The sequence below is a fragment of the Camelus ferus genome, chromosome 17, assembly GCF_009834535.1.
Source record: "Camelus ferus isolate YT-003-E chromosome 17, BCGSAC_Cfer_1.0, whole genome shotgun sequence".
NCBI lineage: Eukaryota > Metazoa > Chordata > Mammalia > Artiodactyla > Camelidae > Camelus > Camelus ferus.
Window position 1 is genome coordinate 38,605,202 of NC_045712.1, and position 21,964 is coordinate 38,627,165.

The 21,964-nt window shown below is 49.1% G+C and overlaps 2 long non-coding RNA genes across 2 annotated transcripts in view; one reads left to right on the forward strand and one right to left on the reverse strand.

Annotated features, from left to right (window-relative positions):
• LOC116657244 overlaps positions 1–17,844 on the reverse strand; it is a 31,571-nt gene extending 13,727 nt beyond the window's left edge. Inside the window, exons 1-3 of the long non-coding RNA XR_004312314.1 lie at positions 13,953–17,844; positions 7,264–7,270; positions 4,580–4,583 (exon numbers count right to left, since the gene is read on the reverse strand). This is a non-coding gene — a long non-coding RNA (uncharacterized LOC116657244). The remainder of the gene's footprint in view (positions 1–4,579; positions 4,584–7,263; positions 7,271–13,952) is intronic.
• Positions 9,633–20,301, forward strand: LOC116657243. The gene is made up of 3 exons (XR_004312313.1): positions 9,633–9,792; positions 17,894–17,899; positions 20,291–20,301. It is a non-coding gene; the product is annotated as an uncharacterized LOC116657243 (long non-coding RNA).
• The last annotated feature ends 1,663 nt before the right edge of the window (positions 20,302–21,964 follow it).

Consider the following 21,964-nt stretch of genomic DNA (forward strand, 5'->3'; position numbering starts at 1 on the left):
AGGGAAATTTATCATCTCTTTTCCTGAGCATATATCAACCCCCATTTCTGACAAGCGGTAATGGAAAATAGGCTTCCTGCATGCTTCTTGTCTCCTGGCTGTTGGTTCTTGAACTCGCTTTCTGCCTCTCCCTGATCTGGTAACATTCAATCTGTTTTGTGATGTTGACATGTCTAGTGACCCCGACTTGGCATGAGGCTTGCTTAGAATTTTAACTCAGTTCTCTCCTTGACTTTTCATGGCTTCTCCGTTTCTCCAGTGTTCACAGCCTCTGGTCCTTGGCACGAAAGAACCCAGAAGGCGGCAACTATGAATGAATAGCGACCTTGACCTTGGCTGGACCAGGGACCGGAACCATCTCTGAGACAGGCTTTCGCACAAGGAACTGGGGGTGGCGGGGAGAGTGACCGGGAAGGTACAGGAGAACACCCAGGCTCTCTGTCCTCCGACAAGATCAACAGCTAGATTAGACAGCTGGCCATGAACAGAACGGCTCTGGGAGAGTCCAGAGGCCACTTAAGAAGTATTAGCAACACAGTGGAACAAAAACCCTGAGAATAATCGCACAAGAAAAGAAGGAAAGCAGCCTCACTCTGCCTGCGTCATCCCAGCCTCCAAGCCAGCATCATTCAGCGCCCAGAGGGAACAGTCCAGCCAGAAAGAGTTCCCTGGCCGGGAAAGGAAGAGCGGAACGAGCAGCTAGCGTCTCCAGCTTTTGGGAAGGGGACACCGTGCAGAGGTCTCACTTTGGTTTTACCCTAGTCAGTCCCCTACAGAACAGTGCTCCTCAAAATTTAATGTGCACGTGAATTGCCTGCAGGTTCTGACTCAGCAGGTCTGCAGTGGAGTCTCAGGTTCTGTGTTTCTAACAAGCTCCCCCGGACCACATTTTGCAGGTTCTAGATAACCTAATTCAACCCTCTTGTTTTCAGATGATGACACTGAGGTCTCCAGAGTGGGGCAACGACTCGGGGAAAGATGGTTAGTGTAAGAAATGAATCTAAAATCTGGGCCTGTGATTCCTGGCCTAGCATCCTTTCAAAGGAATCACTTAAAGAGCCATGGAGGGAGGGCTTGCCCGCCTCTCATGCTCAGTCTTTGGTAGCTTTTACTTGGATATGTCACTGAGTTTTGAATACTGGTTAGTGAAAGTCTAAAGCAGGAAACAGAAAGTTCAGAGTAACTGACTTCTCTGTGCTGAACCTGTTTCTTTGTCGGGGCTCTCGAAGAAGGGCTGATTTTATCAAGTACGAGGCTCTCAGGGCCACAGAAAGAGAGCCATCTTCTGTCCCCTGAGGTCACAAAGTGACAAGACGTTCTCAGGTTCTGCAGGAACGCACGCCTTTGACAACGCTCTGCACACTCTTTAGTGTCACCATGTCTTCCTGATCTGGGTCACAAATAATCAGAGAGTGATCACCTATCAGCACCTGGAATAGCCTGGCTGTCACTCCGAGTGGAGGCAGGATGGCAGGCAAAGTGACAGAGATCAGTGGTTCCCAAATGAGCCTCCAGCTCCACCCTGGTCATCCAGGAGTCTGAATGTGCAGACACCTGCCCAGCCAATTCTAATGTCCAACCAGTTTGAGGGACCAGCAGATTAGCTGACCCCTCAAACTGCCTTTCAGCCTGGGATGGTGCCCTGAGCCAAGGGCTGAGACCAGGTGGCTCGTGTGTCACCTGGTGACGAAGGGGATAAGGGCTCGTCGTGGGAGGGTGAAGCCAGCGCCCCTTCTCAGAGTTAACAAAGGGGTAACAGTTAACAAAGGGGTCCCTGCCCTCTGCCTCTGTTTGAAAAGGACCAAAGCTGCCCAAGATGAGGGAGGGCTACCCATGAGCTGCCATCGTGGCGAGGAAGGCCGTCTGGGTAGTTCAGAATTTTCCAGAAAAGGAAGGGAGCAAAACTGAGGGCCTGTGATCTCAAAGTGCGCAGGGAGGCATTTTTAGAAAAAACACTCCTTGGAAAAGCTTCTGACGATCGAATGAAAAACATCTGACATGGGACAGATTTTCTCTGAAAATGCAAGCAGCTTGCTGGGCGAATCCTGTGCCGCTCGAGGGCAAGGCTTGAGGACAGTGCATGGTGCGGGCGGGGCCGGGGTGCTCCAGGCTCCCCACTGCCTGCGAGGAGATGGCGGCGGAAGAAGGTTCCACCAGACGAGCCTCCAGGGAAGGGTAGGGGGCATCATAAACCTAGTGCTGATCCTCCATCTGCACCCTTTGCCCCATGAAGCTGCAATTCTTCCCACTAAAGAGGGGAGGAGAGCACGGCCAGGGAACTTGCCTTGGCCGGTAGAACGAGGCGGAGTGATGGTGTGCAGTCCAGAGGGGTCTGATGTATTTCCACCTGCCCTCACTCCTCTGCCCTCGCCATGAGCAGAGCTCACCCGGCTACCCACGGGTCCATGGAGAACCAGAGACGTGTGCAGCACAGCCTCCCAGCTGCACCATCTAGAAGCAGGGGGCCCTGCAGAGCCAACCCTGCACCAGCCGAACCCCAGCATCTCTGAAAATGTAGGATAACGTAAGTGTGTCACGGAAGCCACTGAGTTCTGGGGTGGCTCCTTGTGCGGCCTGAGATAACCAAGGAGACAGGCAACGAGCATCAGACACTCTTCCTGCGAAGTCAGCCCTCCGCAGGGCAACGCCTTACTCCAAAGGACAGACCTCTGAGCCGCTAATTGAGGGGATAGGACAACTCCAAGAATGGTCATGGCTGGCTCCAGTTTTGTGATTTCTGCTTAATGTCAGCCCTTTGCTCACAGCCCTACCCATAAAGAAGAGAGAAACCAGACTTTCAAGCATGGTGGATGGCTAGGAAGTGCGACACTTTGGCTAAAAATAAACATGCGATCGTTAACCGTGTCCCGTGCCTATGCCCAGGTCTCCTGATGGCCCATGAACACGTGTTCATGCATCATTTAGAGGCCTGAGGCTTCTGCTCACTCCTGGAGCAAGGCAGCAAGGAGAAGCAGCCAAGTCCTGGCCTGGGGGACCTTTCCCAGGCTCCTGAGTTAATAGGTTTCTCAGAGGGAAGAATTACCCACAGCCCTGTGGGAGAAGCCAGGCAATGACGGTAAATAATTTCCTGTCCATCCCTCTGCTCACCACGTCAGAGCCTGGCTTGGATCTTAATCTGGGTTACCTTCTTTCTGACTGTGTTAACTATGGAAAATCAAAATTTCTGAGCCTCAGTTTCCTCAGCATGAAACCTTAAGTGTTGCTGTCAGAGTCCTAGATAATAACTGTAAGAAAAGGTGCCTAGCCCTGTGATTACACAGGTAGCTACTCAAGGGTAGCTATTTTCTTTGGCAGAGTAAGCAGGGTCGCCATGTGCGATTGTGTAGGTTGTTAACTGCACAAAAACTCTTGGCCAAGGAAGGGGATGGGGGCTGAAATTCACCCTGGGCTCTGAGGCCAAGCCTTGTGGCCTGTAGCTATTAGGAAAAAGGGCCCCCGGTTTTAATTTGCACAAAGGGTTTATGGCAGCACTGAGGGCAAGCCCAGTCTACTGAAAGTTAAAGATACATTTGTGCTGAAACTCCTCTGAAAGAAAGTGAAAAAAATGATCACTTAACTGGGTAACTTGCTAATAATTATACCGCCTAAAAAAAAAAAAAAAAGCCAGTTGGTTTTGACTTCACCCCGGAGGTTCTGATTCAGAAGCTCTGGGGAGAGGCCATGGACATCTGTACTTTCAGTCAACGTCCCAGGTAATTGCACACATTGAAAGACACTGTGGTTTCTGGTCTCCTTGGCCCAGGCCTGGGCTCCCAGGATCCAAGAGCAGGTCAAACAAACAAACAAATAGGAAATAACCTCCAGCAGTTCAAGTTGAAATCCCAAGGTTAAAAAATCCAGAAATATCCCCTGCATCTTGTTAACAAGTGCTTCAGTCATCCAGGACCTTCCAGAGTTTGGGGCCAAGAGGCTGCGGCACGGAGGGGACCCACAGCAGACGAGGAAGCTTGGAAGGTGGCCGGGTCCCTGACAAGCAGCCTCTGATGCACACTGACAGGAAAGAGCTTGGCCATGGAAGGCAATTACAGAGGATGAGACATCGCGCAAGCCAGCGAGTCGGGGGAGTGCAGGGGGAAATCTTATTATCTCTCTGTCTTGCTTAATAGGAGTTAATAGTTGGAAGGGAATAAAAGAATGGTGTGTGAAGTTTAGTGCCAATACAGGCTAATACGCATGCTATGTTTTTATTTCAAAGAGGATAAAGGCCCAAATTTTATACTGAAAACAAATGTTAAAAATTAATTATAAAGAAGACACCAGAGGGCCTCGAGCGTGTTCCCTGGGTGACTGATTAAATGCCTGCCTCATTTAGACTGGTATAAACCCAATCTCTTGGAAGAAGGCCAGCACTATTTGCCAACGTCCACAGAGACTCTCCAAGAAAATGATCCTGGTGCCAGGAAAGGGAAAAACATACTCACCAGTGCTGCCCGGAGCCAGCCACTGCCACGGGGTGCAATGCAGTCACGGGCAGGAAAGCTGAATGATTCCGGAAGGTCAAGGTGGGTCAGGAGCATCCTTCATCACCTGAAACTGACCATCCATGAACCAAACCAACGACGCTGCCCAGGCCTGCAATAAAGCAGCCGGAAGAGCTCCTTCCCTCTGCAGGCTTGGAGACGATGGGGGCTTTTTTTTTTCCTCTTTAAAATCTCTGGATTTTGTTTTGTTTCAGAGACTATCTTCCCAACTCTTGGAATGCGCAGGCTCTAATTGAAAATTTCAGAACTAGGAAGTAAGCCAATGACTCCATTATCTTTTGAATTTTAAAATAACATCTTCCTTGTTAAAATAAAACTGAAAGATTACCAGAAATGCTGATGTTCCCCCTTAGATATTCCCCACCCCAAACCCTAGTTTTTTGGGGGTTTTCTTTTTGCCCCAAAGGTAACCACTGTTGGTGGTCCACTGTGGTCCTCAGACCCACGGACAATACCAATACACAAAGTTGTTTTGGGTAGTATTTTTCCACTGGCGATATCACAATGGCCATATTTTTCTGCAACTTGCACTTTCCATTAAACAACAGGTCTTGGAAATCGATTCATGTTGGTACATATGCTAACCCCAGTGTAATATTTCAAAATATGGATACAATTATTCCAGGGTTAAAGGAAAAAAAAATCCACGTTTCTTAGGCTGATATTTAAATCTATTCATAATAAGATCCCAACCTACATTTTTCTACTTTCTCACAGGTCCCCCCACCACTTCCATGGAAAAGATATTCAAACCAGAGAAACCATTCAGTTTCCTACAAGAGAGGGACCATCTGCATCATCAGCTCCCAGTGGGCAGCCATCGCACCTCCTCTAGGTGCCCCTTGCGTAGGGCTCTCACCACTTCCGCTGGGCATCCCAGTAATTAGCAGGCTATTTTCACTGTCCCTTTTTAGTAGGGAGCTCTGTGGGGGTAGGAATATGGGCCAGGGAGACAGCAGGTGCTCAATAAATTTTTGTTTTTTAAAAAAGGAAACAAAGTCTTACTGATTCTCTGTACTGCTATGGGAGGAGAAGAGCTCAAATAGAAGCTGGACCATGGCTACACAACGTTTTCCTTCCTTCCATCACACATCCCTCCATCCATTCATCCTTCCATCATCCATTCACCCATCATCCATCCATCCTTCTTTGCCTCCATCTTTTCTTTTATGCCTGCTTCCACCTCTCTCTCCATCCTTCCTCTTTGATGGCAGCTATGAAAATGTGTCTTTCAGATCTCTGATTATTGGGAGCATATAGACCAACCTGCATCGTGAAGTTGGGGTAGGTGAATTCATGAGAAGCATGAGACAGTGCCCGCCACGTAGGTGTGACTCCGGAGGTGAGATGGCCACGGTTAATGTCTGCTGGGGCTTCTCTCTGAGCCATGTCCCGAGGGTGCGCCTTTCCTGGAGTTCTCACACCATGGTAGAGGGCCTTCCACTTCTGTTCTGTCCTACTGTGATCTGGGATTTGGTAATTCCTATTTTAGAGTTAAAGGAAGTGACCACACGGAGACACCCATGGTTTGCCTGAGGGGCCACAGTTGGCGTCCACACGGCCTGGATGCTCAGACCTCCGTGAGCTCCTCCAGCCCAAGGCAGTGGAGGCCAAATGACAGTCACAGCCGAAGAGTCACTAGAACAAAGCTGGTTTCACGATTCCTCTCCACTCCGTCTGCTGCCTCTTGCTGAGGAACGTACGGTATGCCCAGTACAGACGGAAAAAAGTTGGAATTTTTTTTTTAAAACCAGGATACGCCGCCTGGCAAAGATGTGCTCCTACTGTCCTTAGAATTTTCTAGATTCTAAGATTTCCCCAGCCTCCTTGGCACACTCTTTTTCAGATCTAGACGAGCATTTACAGTCCTTTCACCCAGTCTAAGAACTCCGGCTATGGCTCCCGGTCCCCTTTTCAAGAAGCAGACCGAGCAGAGGTTCCCTGACCTCGAAGCCTAGGTGGGCAGCCTGATGCAGGTACCCATCACTTACACACTGATGCGAACTTCGCCCTCCTGTCTCTCTGGAGGAAACTGAACAGCCGGAGGGCCAGAAGCAGGCTATGGAATTGTCACACAAGGGACTCAAGACAATGGGCAGGGTGACCTCTCAGAGAGCAGGCTGTAGGCGCTCTGTTCAGTGAGCTAAAAAAAAAAAAAAAAAAGCAGATCCGTTGTGTGTGAATATATATACAATGCACTATTACTCAGCCATAAAATGAAGTAACGCCATCTGCAGCGATGTGGATGGACCTAGAGACCATCATACTAAGTGAAGTCAGTCAGTCAGAGAAAGACAAATACCATATGCTATCACTTATATGTGGAATCTAAAAAATGATACAAATGAACTTATTTACAAAACAGAAAGAGATTCACAGACAGAAAACAAACTTCTGGTTACCACAGGGGACAGGGGTGGGGAGGGATAAATTAGGAGTTTGGGATTAGCAGATACAAACTCCTATCTATAAAACAAACAGTAAGGCCCTACTGTAGAGCACAGGGAACTGTATCTAGTATCTTGTAATAACCTATAATGGAAAAGACTCTGAAAAAGAATATATATGTATAACTGAAACACTTTGCTGTACACAGAAACTAACACCACTGTAAATCAACTATACTTCAATAAAATTTTTTAACAAATTGAATCCAACAATATAATAAAAAGACAGTAAGTCATAAAAAAAAAAAAAGCAGGGCCATAGAAAGGAATGGCTGGCCTCTCTGGACTGTCACCCCCCAGTCTATTCTGCTCACCTCTTCCCTCCTGCTTCACCCCTTCCAGCACTGACCCCCTCTCTCAGACAACGGTGGCTGCCAACCCTCCCAAGCCTCTGCAAGTACATATTGTCTGGTGTCCCCATTTCTCAGTTTCCCCCACATTCACTTCTGGGAAATAAGCTTTTAAGAGCATTCCTGCTTGTTAGTATCCAATCAGCCACCTTCCTGGCTGGTGGCTTCTTGTTTTCTGCATTTCTGCTTGAGCTCCCTATGTCAGGGACTCTGTCCCACTGCTCACACACCCTCTTTGGTCCCCCACCTCTGCTCCTTCTAATGCTCTCCCTGCCTCCTCTGCACACTTGTCCTGTCTCAGACCTCCGTTCTCATCTTGACCAAGTGGCCAGGCCCCTGTGTCCCGCCTGTCGAAGCAGCAGCCCTGCCATGGTCCTGACTGTGACCTCCTGACCCTAGATCCAGTCAAGCCTTTAGGCAATGCTTAACACCATCAATTTTCAAGGATGCAGGCAGCATAATTTGGCAAACAAGCACTTGAGAGCCAGCCTGGGAGTTACTGGGTAGGAACGGGAAGCTTGAAAGGACTGAAACAAACACAAGCAAGACCTACCCAAAGTGTTTTAGCTGATGGAACTGGCGAATAAAGAGGGTTGATCTGGAAATGGGAGAGAGAAACTAACTTTGATTCATTTTGTTTTTCACACCCCGGTAAAGGAATGATGGGTGCTGGCAATGGTAATAATAATAATAATACGGAAAGAATGAAGGTTAAACCAGTAAATTGCATTTTTAAAAGTCAGATGAGTATTAACCATATTTTCGTTTTAACGGTTAGAAGATAAATTAGAATCTAAAAAGTAGTCATTTGTGGTGTTGTCTAAAGAAAGGGATAAACAGAAGTGTTTTTTTTTTTTAACAGAAGAATGAAAATTCCCCAGTAGGGTTAACTTATTAACTATTCTAAGTTTTATTTCAAGTGTACAAAACCATAAAAGAGTTATTCTGATCTTGATGTGGAGAAGATAAATTATTTTCAAATTTGTGTTGCCTTTCCGGTCATTGCAGAAGCCCCTAAACAATTTTTAGGGTCTAAGGAATGGCAGCCCTAATAGCCAGGAAAAGTCCTGCCCCTGCTTTTATTTTATTCATCTTTGAAGAGACTAAGACATCACAAACTCCCCAGAGCATGAGGTGACGGCACCGACTTGCCCTTGGCCCCGCCAATATAATCATTCCGAAATGATTGCCTTTTAAATGCGGCTTTCTCTGTCAGCGGAATGAGAACTCCAATTCTCCCCACTGAGAGATGAGGCTACCCAAAGCATCATCAAAATGTGCTCCAGAAGCCCGCGCTGGCATCATGAATTGGCAGCCATCGGCCCAGCACTGGGGTAGAGTCAGATCTGATACGAACCAGCCCCTTCACTTCCCTGGCAAAAAAACCAAACTGGCCGTTCTTTATAAATGTCAAGTAGCACAATCATTGACTCAGGCAAGTTTAAGCGCCCCTGTCTTCCCAAGGCACCAGTATTCTCTGTTCTTCGCTTTTCTTTCCATTAATTCTTTCACAGTGAATCTCCGCCAAAGGGCTGGCATTTCTACTAGTGTGTTTCTCGGGGAAAGTGTTCCCCTAGCCGCTGTCCCCTTTTCTAAAACAGCACCCAATGAAAATGCAGGCAAGGGGTTTGGAGAGCTGCTTGTTCGTGGCCAGGGAAGTGAGAGCTTCCAGTGAGCACAGACCTTCAGTGGTGGGGACTCAGATCCCTCAACCTGCACACGTTCTCACGGATGAAATGCACTGAGGGGCATCGATGTTATCCTTGCTGTCCCATTAATCACATTTAAGGCAAGCGTCTAATAGCGTTATTTTTGCTCCCAGTTTTCGGGGTCTATAATTTAAACCTGAGCACTTTTCCCCCATGTGTGAATCAGGTTCGTACACTATCTCTCTCAACTTCCTTTGTGCTTCTAAATGAGAAAACCAAAATGTTACTTTTCTCAGATATGAAATACTCTCAAGGTCACCGTGAAAGACTAAGGCAATTAACTCCCTGGGTAAATTGCAGCACGGTGGGGAAAACACCGCATGAAAAAGTGGTTAAAAAGGAAAACCCTTTCCTCAAACGACATTCCTTGTTTAAGACCAAAATGATGAATGCAAGTCCCGAGGCTCCTGTCAAATGAACAAGGTGGAGGGAGTTGGCGTCCCGCTCTGCTCCAGCTGGCTACAGAAATGGGCTGCTTTTACGCCGCTGGGCACGCTGCGTGGCTGTTTGACGAGGCAGATCTCTGGCTAGTTTCTTTGCTTTGCTTTCTTTTCCTCCCTTTTTGATCTCTTCTTTCACGTTTTCTAATAAAACAAGTTCCGTTTCCGAATTTCCAGTGGGGCCACTGTGGTCTAACAAATAATGGGAACTCTACACGCACTGACTAAATACACTGCGTTCTGCTAGTGAGTCCGGTAATTATCAAGAAACAGACCTACACGGAAATCCAAAGACAGAGGCAAGGTTCCAACAAGGTACTCAAATCTTGTGAGTTTTCTTCCAGGTTTGATTCCAAATGGGGTTGAAAATTTGCCGTCTCCTGCTTCCGCATACATAAGAATGAAAACACATTTTTATTTGCACATTTCTTCACAGTAGTCACATTATGACACTATGAGGCCAAAAGGACTTGCTCACCATATTTGACTGAATTTCCAAACTGCAGTCTGATGTGTGCTGGGCTGGCCTAGGGCCCTGGAATTTCCATAATCACAGAGGTCAATAGTCTGCCTGTGACAGAATTTCTTAAAACCAGGCTAAAGGCATCAGTGGTTCTCCAGAAGTTGACGTCAGAATACAAAAATTGCATCTGGAGTCCAGCTGCACCTGGGAGACCCAGGTGCATCCTCAAAACAGGAAGGAGGCACCTCAAAGCAGTTTCACATCAAGGCATGGGCTGGTCCTAGCACCTTCAACTCAACCATTAGGGAGCAGGGCACACTGAAGTGAAGGCCTAAGCCAGCACCATCTCTCCTGAGGCTCCTGGATGGGTGCAGGTGTGTCCGTGTGGCTGTGACCGTGGGTTCTCATTAGACTCTGGGGAGAGGCAAGCCTGTGGCTCAGAGTCCCAGTTCAGTGAAGGCCCTTGAAGAACTGGCCACAGGTTCTAAAGAGACGTGGATACACACCTCCTGGGGTTTCAAGAACTCTCCCAGCTGCTCCACCGCCCAGTTCCCCTTCAAGTCACTCGTTTTCATTACTCCCCACACACATCTCCCACCCAATGTCTAGGTATTCTCCCCTCCCATCTCCCCTCTCCCTCCCGTCTCCCTGGTGAATCCCACATTTCCTCAACCAGCTCTGAGCATGACTGAGAAGACCTCAAAAAGCAGCAGGCTCTGCAAAAGTCCCCAGCTTCTGCCGCAGGGATGCCCTGGTCCCCAGCTCCACAAAGGACTGTGCAGGAGTCTCCTCTCGCTCCTCCTGGGCGCAAATGCTGAAAGCAAGCAGGGTGTGGCTGGGGGAGGTGGCTGTAGTCCCAAGGACAGGAGGGGCTGCGTGTGTACAATAAACAGAACCAGGGCCTTGAGCCCACTTTTCCCTGTGATCCTCAGTTGCAAATCTTCTCTGACGTTTTGCAGGCACTTTTCAAAGAGCTCAGCCCGGCAGGGCCATGCCCTCCTGCTGCTTCCCAGTGCTGAGATGATGCTGCAGAGCTGCTAACAGCCACTCACTCCGCTCATGTCTAAGTCTCGGTGTCTGGGGCAAAAGCAGCCCACGGCGGGTTCCTGCAGCCCCAGCTGGCAAAAAAAAAAAAACAAAACCAAACCTTCAGGACTCGGAGGAGCCCAGCAGTGTGCAGTGGGCCAGGGCATCCTGTGTGCACTGGGAGGTGGTGGGGGTGCCGAGGGAGGGAGCCGATCACACCCACCCCTGGGCCCAAGGCTCGGCAGGCTCGCTTTCCTGTGACTCATCCCACTTCACTCTTAGGACTTCTTAATGCCTTTCATCTGCCACGAATGTTCTTGTCAGGGAGCCGGTAGGTGTCAGATGTTCAAGCAGACTTGGGGTGCGAGCACACATGCACGCACATACACCGTCTTTTCAAAAGCACATTTGTCCTACTTAAAAACAAACAAAAATGACACACCTTACAGTGCTTCTCTGGAAAGGAAGTGCCTGCCTCTGACTTCTGAGCTCCCGTTTCACTACCTCGAAATGGACGAGCAACCTTGTGGACAAAAGGAAAGACCTCAGACCCAGACCCACGTCCCACTGGAGCAGGTGTGCCGGTGGCAGGAGGGAGCAAGGTGGGAAGGACAGAAACGAGGATGGGATGGCGAACGGATGCTGCTGAAGCCGCCGCACCTGCAGCCTGGGCACCAGGGCCAGGGGGGCGGGCGGTGGGAAGGACAGTGAGGCGAGAGGGAGGGTGCGAGCAAAAGCCAAATGCAATGAATAAACAACAGTCCCTACACCCTCCCTCACCTCTGACAACTGGTAACCTAGGATGGTTTCCCCAAATTTCAAGTCATGTTTGAGATACTCTGAGAAATCGCTCTTATCTGAAAAGCCCATAGTCGTTCACTTTCTAGGCACAGAGGTGGGACTCCAACCTGATAGAGGAGATTCAACCCCCCTCCATAAACATTCCGAGAAGAAGAAACGCCCTTTGGAAGCCGCTGGCTTTGGGAGGGAGGGAGGCAGGCAGGCAAGTACACATCTTCCTCCACTTATGATGGGGTGACATCCCTACAAACCCATCGTAAGTTGAAAATATTGTAAGAGAAGGTCCATTTAAAACACCTAACCTACCGAACATCATAGCTTAGCCGAGTCTACCTTAAATATGCTCGGAACATTTACATTAGCTTCACACAAAGCCTGTTTCATAATAAAGCGTTGAACAGTTCACGTAATTAATCGAATACTGTACCACATGTGAAAAACAGAATGGTTGTCCGGGGACAGGATGGCTGTATATGTATCTGTTGTTCACCCTTGTGACGGCACAGGTGACTGGGAGCTGCGGCTTGATACCCCTGGCCAGCCTCACGGGAGAAGACTGTACCGTGTATCACTAGCTGGGAAAAGAACCGAACTTCAAAATCTGAAGTCCAGTTACTACTGAAGCATTGCTTTCGAACCATCGTAAAGTCAAAAAACCATTAAGTCTAACCAATATAAGGTGGGGACCGTCTGGATATGAAACTGCAGAGTAAGATAACCGATGTAAGCGTGGTGCCCAGAAAACATAATGAAACACACAGGAGGAACTATGTCTGACGGCAGAACCAGGGGAAGCCTGTGGGGGAGGCGGCATTTGGGCAGGGGAGGCAGAGGGGAGTGTTGGGAGGGCATCCAGCGATCTGGGACAGCCAGGCAGCCCACGACAGGCAGGCATGGGTGGTCACACGAGACTGGGAATGGAGCTGACGGCCATGGTGTGGAGTGGCTGGAGTTCCTCCCTGAGACCCTCATTGGAGGAGATGGCATCAGATGCTTTCTGGAGTGAGATGATGGCTCCAGGGTGGGAGGTGACTGTAGGGGGAAGGTGGGGGTGGAAGAGAATGATCAGAGCTGAGACACAGTATGAAGGCAGAATTCAGAAGATAGGGGTGTGAGCGAGGAGGAGACCAAAAGATGTGTCTGCCAGTGAGAGGCAGAGGGTAGGTGGCTGGGGTTCAGGGTATCATGGACTGTGAGGGAAGGGGAGGTACCAGGGTGGGAAATATGCAGGGAAAAAAGGAGCATCTTGGTGCAGAATGGTGACTTCCCATTTCTGGGCCCCCAGGTAACAGACAGTTGCCTTCTTTGCTGCACCCTGCACACCTCAGTGAGCTGAGGTCAAGTACAGTTTGAGGGGCCAATACCAGCCGTTCCGCACAACACAGCATCATCCGATGCTGTGGGCCTGGAAAATACGGCCAAAAACAAGCTTGGAACGGAGACCTACGTGGGGTGGAAAATTCAAAAGGGGCATAAGTGTAAAAGCCAAAGAAAATGAGAACACTGTCAACTTCCTGACTCACACCTGCAGACAGCAGGACAGCTCAGAGGTCCTGGGAAACGGGTTCTCTCCTCTGCTCGCAGAACTGCCGTGTCGCTCTGGTCCCGGAAAGACCAGGGAGGGCTAAGGAAATGGGGTCTGTCTCCAGGAAGTATCAAGCATTTTCCGAGCCTTTATTTTTAGATTCATGTGCTGATGCTATTACCAGCACTGATTCCCAGCAGGACGGGGCTGTGGAAGCAGGCGTGCTACCCGTCTGTTCCCTCTCTCACCCCTGCTACCTCCCACAGATGGTCCTCACTCCTCCATCTTAAAGCCGCAGCTCCATGAGGCATCCCGCAGGGCTCCCCAGGGGCAGCCCTGGGACTCCAGGCACGGTACCCCCACTCCCTACCCCTCACGAGTCCACAGACCCTCCACAGGGGACCCCGACGCACACAACCTTCTCAAAGGCACCCCACGGCCACAACACTAGGGGATTACACAAAATAAAAGGACCAACCTTTTTACCTCGAGTTACAAATTGTACTTAAAAGGGGGGAAAAGGCAAGACACACACCAAACATACTCTCCTTGGCACAGGCTGACCCACTCTGCCTGACTTCTTTTCCAGAGAGGGAAGGGAGGGAAAGTGAGAAAAGACCCCAATTCCACTTCACAAAGAGGTTCGGTTTTCTTACATAAACACGTACTTCTGAGTGGAACGTTGAAACCATCTCATCAGTTCCATGACTGCAGGGTATTCTGTCTTCGGTTACTGCAATTAGGTAAATCCCGCTTGTTTTAAGAAATGAAATGAATAGGTAAAAGAGGGCAGAGAGAGATTCTATTCCTGAGTTACAGGCACAAAATCCTGAAGTCTCCAAATAACCCTGTGGTTTCAGAAAAACAAAAAACAAAAAACAACCCACATATCCTACGGGGCTATTTAAAACCTTTGCCAAAGGTCTGTACATTTAGTTTCATCTGGTGACCCATCCAGGACTTCTCTCTACCCTCTTCCTTTACTTGAAACATTACTTTTTATGCTTTTTGAAGGGAAGGGTCTACCTGCTTACAAGACAAACACAAAAGAAAACAAACAATACTTAACAAAGCGCTCATCAAGTACTGAACAGTTACCCACAAGGCTGAGCGACTCAGTGCCACGCCTGTCTTATTTTCGGGGGTCTTGCAGTATAATCAGTGATTGCTTACACCGTCATCAATTCTATTTTGTGCTCTGTCTCTGGAATTAGATGGTAGGGGACCTGAAGCAGCAAGCGAGTCTTTACTTTCCAGCATTCTCGGACATACTGGCCTCGTGACTTCCGTTCCACGGAGTGAACTTCTGAATGAACAACGCACAACTGAATGAATGGCCGAGTCAGTTTACTGCAGCTGTGTTACGACCAGCTATGCCTTCCCTGTGTTACACTGATGAAAATCTTCTCAGGTTAGGTAGGTGGGAGAGGAGGGGGATGGATGGGGGGATCTGGAAAAGTCTAGTCAGGAAAGATGGCACATTCGTGACACTTGAGCCAATCCTCCTCCCCGTGCCCTTGGCAGACATGAGTAATCAATTACAGGACTCTGCTGAGTGTTGATTAGATCTCAGATTTCATCTCGGATGCCAAACCCAATCAATGGCAGTGGCTACCCTAAGTGCTACGAGGAGAAGGATCTATGTCCTTTCTCCAGATTTTTTAAAGCAACACTTTACGTTAAAAAAAAAAAAAGCAGGGTATTTTTCTGGTTTTAATCTCACCTCTTTTATTTTAAAACTCATCTTCCTTCCTAAGTGCTGATTTTTTCCGACATTCTACCTCGTTTGGTTTAAACAGAACTATGTATGATAATCCAGTAGATTTTCCTTGCAGTGTTTTTTGTCCTGTCCTCCTTGATCAAATGGCCAAATGACCTGGACTCGGGGGGACACACTGGCCACCTGAGAGCTAAGTCATCCTTTCAAGGGGAGGACTGCTGACAGGCGACGAGGTTGATGGGAGAGTCTTGGGCTAAAAGGTCCTTCCTACAGCAATATGCTACATGCTGGTGGCACTGTCCTGGTGAGGGAGAGAGGACAGATCCAGCCTGGTATAAGTAACTTCAGGGTTTCTTGGAGAGGAATGTGATTCCATGTCACCAGAGCAGGGTGCAGGTTGAGGACTCGAAGGGTGGGCCCTTGGACTGGGGGAGGCTTGTGTCTCCAGATGCTGGTCTCTGCAGGTGGGTGAGAAAGGAAGACTGACATCCTCCAGCTTTGGGGAGTGTGGGAGCTGGCAAGGTGCCCAGGGGTGGCGCCTGGTGCCCATCCTGTGTCCACATTCCCTTTTTTCTGTTACCCAGGCTCTGACCTGCTGACCTGGGCTTAGAGGTGGCAGGCTGACTGCAGACGTGCTCGGGGAATGGGGTCTGAATCAAAGGAGGAGCATGGCCACCCCAGGGGGTAGATCAGTGCCAGGGAGGCCGGTGGTCCTGGCCTTGCAGGAGATGAGCTGGGGGCTGGCAGGGACCCTGGGGAGGGTAGGGGTCACTGCGGAGAATTCGCACCAGGCTCAGGCAGAACAGGTCCAAGAAACACCTAAAAATACCCCAGTGTGGTGCAGGGTATCACCACTGGGCAAACTGGCCAAGTGGCCTGGGTGGGGGTGTGGTACCAGAAAGGATGTGGTCTTGGTTCTCCCCCAGGCTGGCGGGGTGGCAAAGCAGTTGCTCTGTTCACTGTGTGTCAGTCCCTAGAGTCCTCAGGCCAACAGAGCGCTTCCTTGCTGGGTAAACGCTGCTCTGGGTGTGGGAGTGGTGGTCTAAGGAGTGGGGGGAGGTGGGGACAATGCCTGGAGCCCATCCTAGACTGGGAGCTCTCCCTAGGCCCCAGGTACCCTGGACCGCAGATGTAAACGTTTTGGCCTGAGAGCATTTAATCGCAGACTAAACTCGTGTGCATAAACAGAGGACTCCAGTTTCTCCCTCTGTGGGTGTCCTGTGGTCACCATTTCCTCTGCTCTTTTTGGGGGGATAAATTAACCCCAAGGGTTCCCATCAGTGGAGCTCAGAGCTAACTCCAGGGGGAGGGGAGCCAGTACCAATTCCCCATGTGGGCTTCTCTCCAGCTCCTTCCCCTCCTCCTGTCTTCACCCCACCAGGCCTCTTCTGAGACCTGTGCTGGGGGCCCGAGACACTCAGCGTCCCCACCCTCCACGTGGCCTGACATCCCCTGAGACCTGCAGGCTCCCCCCATCCCTTTATTCCCCAAAGCAAGGCTGTAGAATGTGTCATCCAGGTGACCACACTGCATTCGCTTGCTTTCTCTGAAACTCAGAAAACAGAGTCTTTACCCTTTAAAGAAAAATCTAATTTCATTTTGGATCATGCTTCTGTTTGCTTCAATGTCCGAGTAAGATCCAGGCAAGTCTGTAAGATACCCGTCTAGTCCTCAGATTGAATTCATACCCCACACCCTACAGAAGCTTATGAAAAAATAATATTAAAACTGACCCAAAGCTGGAGACTAAACACGCTTCCGCAGACACAGATGCGCAGGCCTTCTTGTGTTACGAGCATCGCGCAGACAGTGGGGGGTTTGTTGGGGCAAGTTCTATCAGACTCCAACCAGGGCCCCCCTGCCCAGCTCTGTCCTTTGTGCCAGGGACAGGGCAGATGCTCTGACTGGCGAGGGTGGGGAGAGCAGCCGCGTCAACGCCGGAGACGTCTGAGGATGCGCTCAGGCTGATTCAGAGCCGTTAATGGCTCGATGGAAAGCCCTTTGTGATGGGCCCCTCCCCAGGGGCAGGGATATAAGGACAGGGCATGAAGGACCCATTTCAACTCAACAAGAATGTATTGAGGTCCCACCAGGTGCAAGGCACTGCGCTCAGCCTGGGGAGAGGCCGGCAGAGAGGCACAGAAGACAGACAGTGGTGTCAGGGCTGCAGTCAGCCGAGCCCCTGGCATCGCGCTGCACTGATTGAACGGCGGGGATCTTTGCTCCCATTGTCCCGGCACGTCGAACCCCTCACCCGAGTCGGGGGAGCTGTGGACTTGGAGAGGCGCAGGAATAAATGGGCACGCTTTTGTTTTCTGCTCAGGACCGTCCCTTCTGCAGCATCTTGAGGTGACCCACCACCCCTCCGTAGGTGGTACCCAGAGGATGCCAACCTCTCAGCAATGCCCTCTTCCCCACAGTCCTGTAACCTCACTCAGCACGGGCCACGGAGCGCCACGGGCCACTCTCACCACAAGCCCTTGTATTTTCACACGTATATCTTAGCGTCTTAACGATACGTTGATTTCTGGGTGGAACTAAAGTTGATTTTTGTAATTGGATTAAGCATTTCAACACTTGAGAGTTAAATCATCCTTGAAATGTGACGACTGAAAAATGGTATCTAATGGGTTTGTAGATAAAATTCCCTGCAAAGTAGGAAAAAAATCTCCCTGCCGTGAGCCAAAGGGGCCTTTGCACAATGATGGATCAAAATATCCATGGCAAAGAAGTCAATAAAAAGATCTACCTATTTACTCTAGGTTTTCAGAATTTTATGCAAAGGCACCAGTAGGCCAAAATCAGAAATGAAATTTTATCCCCAAATCAAATCCTCTTATAAAGACAGTCTTTGGGAGTTTGGCGCTGCGGTGTTTAATTTGTATTAAAATTTCTTATCTCCGATAAGAGAGATCTGTGGGGGAGGTCCTGATGCCACCAGACAGTTCTGCCTACAGAAAGCCATCAACTCAGATGCCAGTATCTGGAAGATGCGTCATAGAACCAGAGTCGCACCACTGAAACACTTTAAAAATGCAGGAGGAACAGACTCTATGGTAGAAAAGCTACCTTTCACTTGGGAGAGAGGGAATCCCTCGGTCAGACATTACTGAGTTCAGAGGCTTACTCCTGGTGTTCCAAGGTGAGTCCTTCATTAATAGAACCGCTCACCTAGGTGTGATGAAACCCCCAAGGGCTGGCTTCAGGTGTTGGTGGGCGAGCACCCTATGCTGCTGGCAGCTCTGGGGTGATAATCACTCCTCTTCTGCACCCGTGCAAGACTTTGCTAGTCAGTTACATGCAACTTCTCACCTCCGAACACTGACTCAGGCCGCAGTAAAGTCCCCTACGCTGACAAGGAGAATCTCCCAGTCCAAACCCAGAAAGCAAGTCCCTTATCTGTAGCTTTTGGACCACAAGCCCAGGATACAGCTGCCAAGGAGATGGATTACAGAAGATCTGTGCTTAAGGACAGCACTCGGACGGCTACCAGTAGCCCTATCAGAATTCCAAGAATGGACTGGTATGTAGAAGGCTGGCTCAACGAACTTGGTAAAAACACCAACAAAACCCAAGACACTGGGCCCTTTGTTTATCTGGGCTGTTCACAGAGAAATGTCCCAATTCAGAAGTATTTACAAAGAGCTGAAATGGCCATTCACCCAAGACTTCTTGGGTTGCTCTGAACTGATTAGCCATGGAGGGCGGGCCCTTGGAGAGGACGGATACGATGTGAATTATTTGGAAGCCAAAACCTTCCTGCTAAACTGCATTCCATTCCAGAGATAACGAAGGAAGTCACAGAGGCTGGAAAACTGCTTATGCGTTGGCCGCATCACCGGTTCAACCTGCATCAGCAAGCCTCTGTTGGTTCATTAACTGAACAGTGTATGAGAAATGCAGGTGCTAGGGCACGGATGGTGGATGGACCCTTGATCGGGAGACAAAAATCTAACGAGGTCCCTGCAGTTCCTAAGTCCTTCCCTGTGCAGGGAGAGGAGGTTTCACGGGTTAGAGATACTCAGCAGTGAAGACTGGTGATCCAAAGGGGATTATCCACAGCCAAACTTCCAGGGCAAGGGGCTGTATAAGGCGGGAGAAACTAGTAAGAGTTAATAAAGTGTTAAAATTTTAAGAGTAAGATTTGCTTTAAAAAAATATGAAAACGAATATATGTATGTATATGCATGACTGGGACACTGTGCTGTGCACCAGAAGTTGACACATTGCAATTGACTGCACTTCGATTTAAAAAAAAATAGCACTGCCGGTCTATCCACGTAATTGCATCCCTTGCATTCTGATGAGGAGATGGAGGTGAGGAGAGGGGGTGACTTTTGGTGACTGCCAGGGAACTCGTCAGAGCTGGCAGCCTCCTGTCTATGCCAGTGCCCTCAGGGAGGACCCATTCATCTTGTCCTGTTGACAGTGATGGCAACTACTCAGTACCTTTGTGGTTTACTCCCCTACCGGAGACTTCAGTTAGTTCTGTGGGAACCTAAGGATGCCCGTGGAAGGGTACATCCACATGTCAACATTACCTGCCTGTGATGGGGGTGGAGGTGGAGAGACAAGAATTTCCTCGGAAGCAGTCAAGAAATACTTTGCTGGAGAAACTGTAACTGGACAGAAGAGGCCGCTGCTTGGAGCAGCTGGTTATAGCTCAGCCCAGGGAGCCTAACGCCCAGCCTGGCTGGGAGGAATTCCAAGTTCAGGTCAAGTCTATGCATCTTTCAAAGGCTTCTCATCTCAATAAGGTTTTCTAAGGTAGTTTTAACACTAAAAAGAGGAGACATTCCCCGGTCTGTCATGGTGTGTGTGGAGGCTGTATTCCTCACTGCAAAGCACTCGATGAGTATTTGGATTTACAGAGAAATGTAAGCGACAGGGGCTTATTTTTCCAGGGTTTGATTCTCAGAACCAAGAAGCGAAACCATCACCAACGACCTTCATGATCATTACCCTGTCCCCATGATCTTATTCTCCCCTTTCTGACAAGGAAAAAAAAAATACAAATTAAGTAGAAACATATGGGTTATAAAACGTTGTTCAACAAACCCATAACTTGGTAAACAAAAAATGATGCTCACATACTTACAGAAAAAATACTGAAACACGCAGCAAAATACTAACGGTGTCCCCTTTACCCCTGATGTTTTATATCACATAAAAACGACAGCACTGACTGTGTTGTACTTCCTCTAGAAAATTCTCCATTCTATTCTGCATATACAGAGGCTAACAACAGAGTATGCAAAATATGACAGCTCACACTAAGATTTCTGCAGGAAATAACCCAAGCACTAGGAAGTGCACACAACATTCCACACGATGCCGTGAGGGAAATGGCCATACTTGAATTACCTTAGTCTGACGTCTCTTAGCATTTTCATCCGCACAAATGCAAACTGATCCTCTTCTGGATTAACGGCAGCCAGCTAACACGGTGTTCTCCAAACTTTTCTGAGCACACCACCCCATCAGCAAAAGATAAACTGCGATCACGCCGCTGACATATGCATATTTATCTAAAAAGCAGGAGCACGCACTGCTATCCCAACATACTGGGTCCATTATCAAGTGATTGAGAATAGAACATTTCTAGTCTACTGATCAGCACTTCTCCTGCTCCAAAGCGGGTTCTATCTTGCGTGTACCCGCTTCGGAGAGCTCGGGTTTAGACAACTGAGGAGGAAGAGGTCAGCATGAGAAGCTGATGTTGACTTGCCGCCTGGGAGGCGTCCAGGGCAGGGGCTCTCCAAGCCCCCAGCACCCAGCCCTCTCACGTGTAGCAGGGGCTGCACCAGCCACGTGCTGGCAACTTCCAAGCAGAGGAGGGGCGTGGCCTCTGCCACCCGCACCTGGTAGGTCACCAGCAGGAACTCATCCTTCCCTGGGCTGAAAGTCCCTGCCCACAGCGACGCTCACAGCAGCTCCGCCTGCGGACCTCAACGCAGCTGGCCGAGGTCTGAGGAACTTCTGAGAATGAAGCACTTCCCTATTTTTTTCAGATGGCTTGTCTAGAAGCTGATTAAACAGGGAAGCTTCGGTGATTCCTTCTCTGCTCAGAAATCTATAAACATAAATAGATGGCTGTTGGAATAGAAATAGCAGAGGTTTCTGAAGGTTTTTACCAAAGTCTGATGTCAATTAGGACATTAAGGAGAGTCAAAACACCTTGGTGCAATGCGGCATTCAGATCTGTCTCTAAAACAGGCAATAAGAAATGCTGGGAAGGTGCAGGGTTCTCGCTTCCCTCCAAACAAGTTCTGAGTGACCTGGGAGAGCTCCTTCAAATTCACATTGCTGGGGTAGGTGATGGAGATTAGAAATTTAAAAAAAAAAAAATCAACCTCGAACTATGTGAACCCAAAGCAAAGTCTCTTACAATGTTTGCTAACCTCTATTCCATCTTTGCTAAGTGGAGGCTCTTAAGAGTGTCCAGGACTTTGAGCACCTGGTCTAACATCCAAGAATCAGCAGGAAACAGGAATGCAATGCTTTAATTCCCCGACATGGTGAAGGACATCCCTGAGGTGTAGGTATCAGCCTGCATGCTCCAGCGATTTGTTTTACAGACATTTGTGACCTTCCAGGGGCTTTTTTTGTTTTGTTTTTTTGTTTTTTTACTACATACTGGGAACATAGGTGAAATCAAAGACTCTTGGCCCCTTAGAGCTCTTGGAGGAGTGAGAAAGAAAGACAATCAGCACGGGTCAGCTTAGAGTGCTCTCATGAGAGTCTGAACAAACTGCAGGAGGCATGGGTGAGCAGAAAGACCTGGGCAGGAAGCTGGCCTATGGGCCGGTGGTGATGGGTGAGGGAGGCTGGGCAGCCTGCAAGGTGGAGATGGGGGGGCACGTCTAATCCAGGAAGCAGTCTGTAGGGATGCACAGGGCAGAGGGTGTGTGACTGGGGAATAAGTGCCAAGTTCAAGATGCTCAGGCCTGGAGAAGGAGGTTGACTGCCTGGGAAGCACCT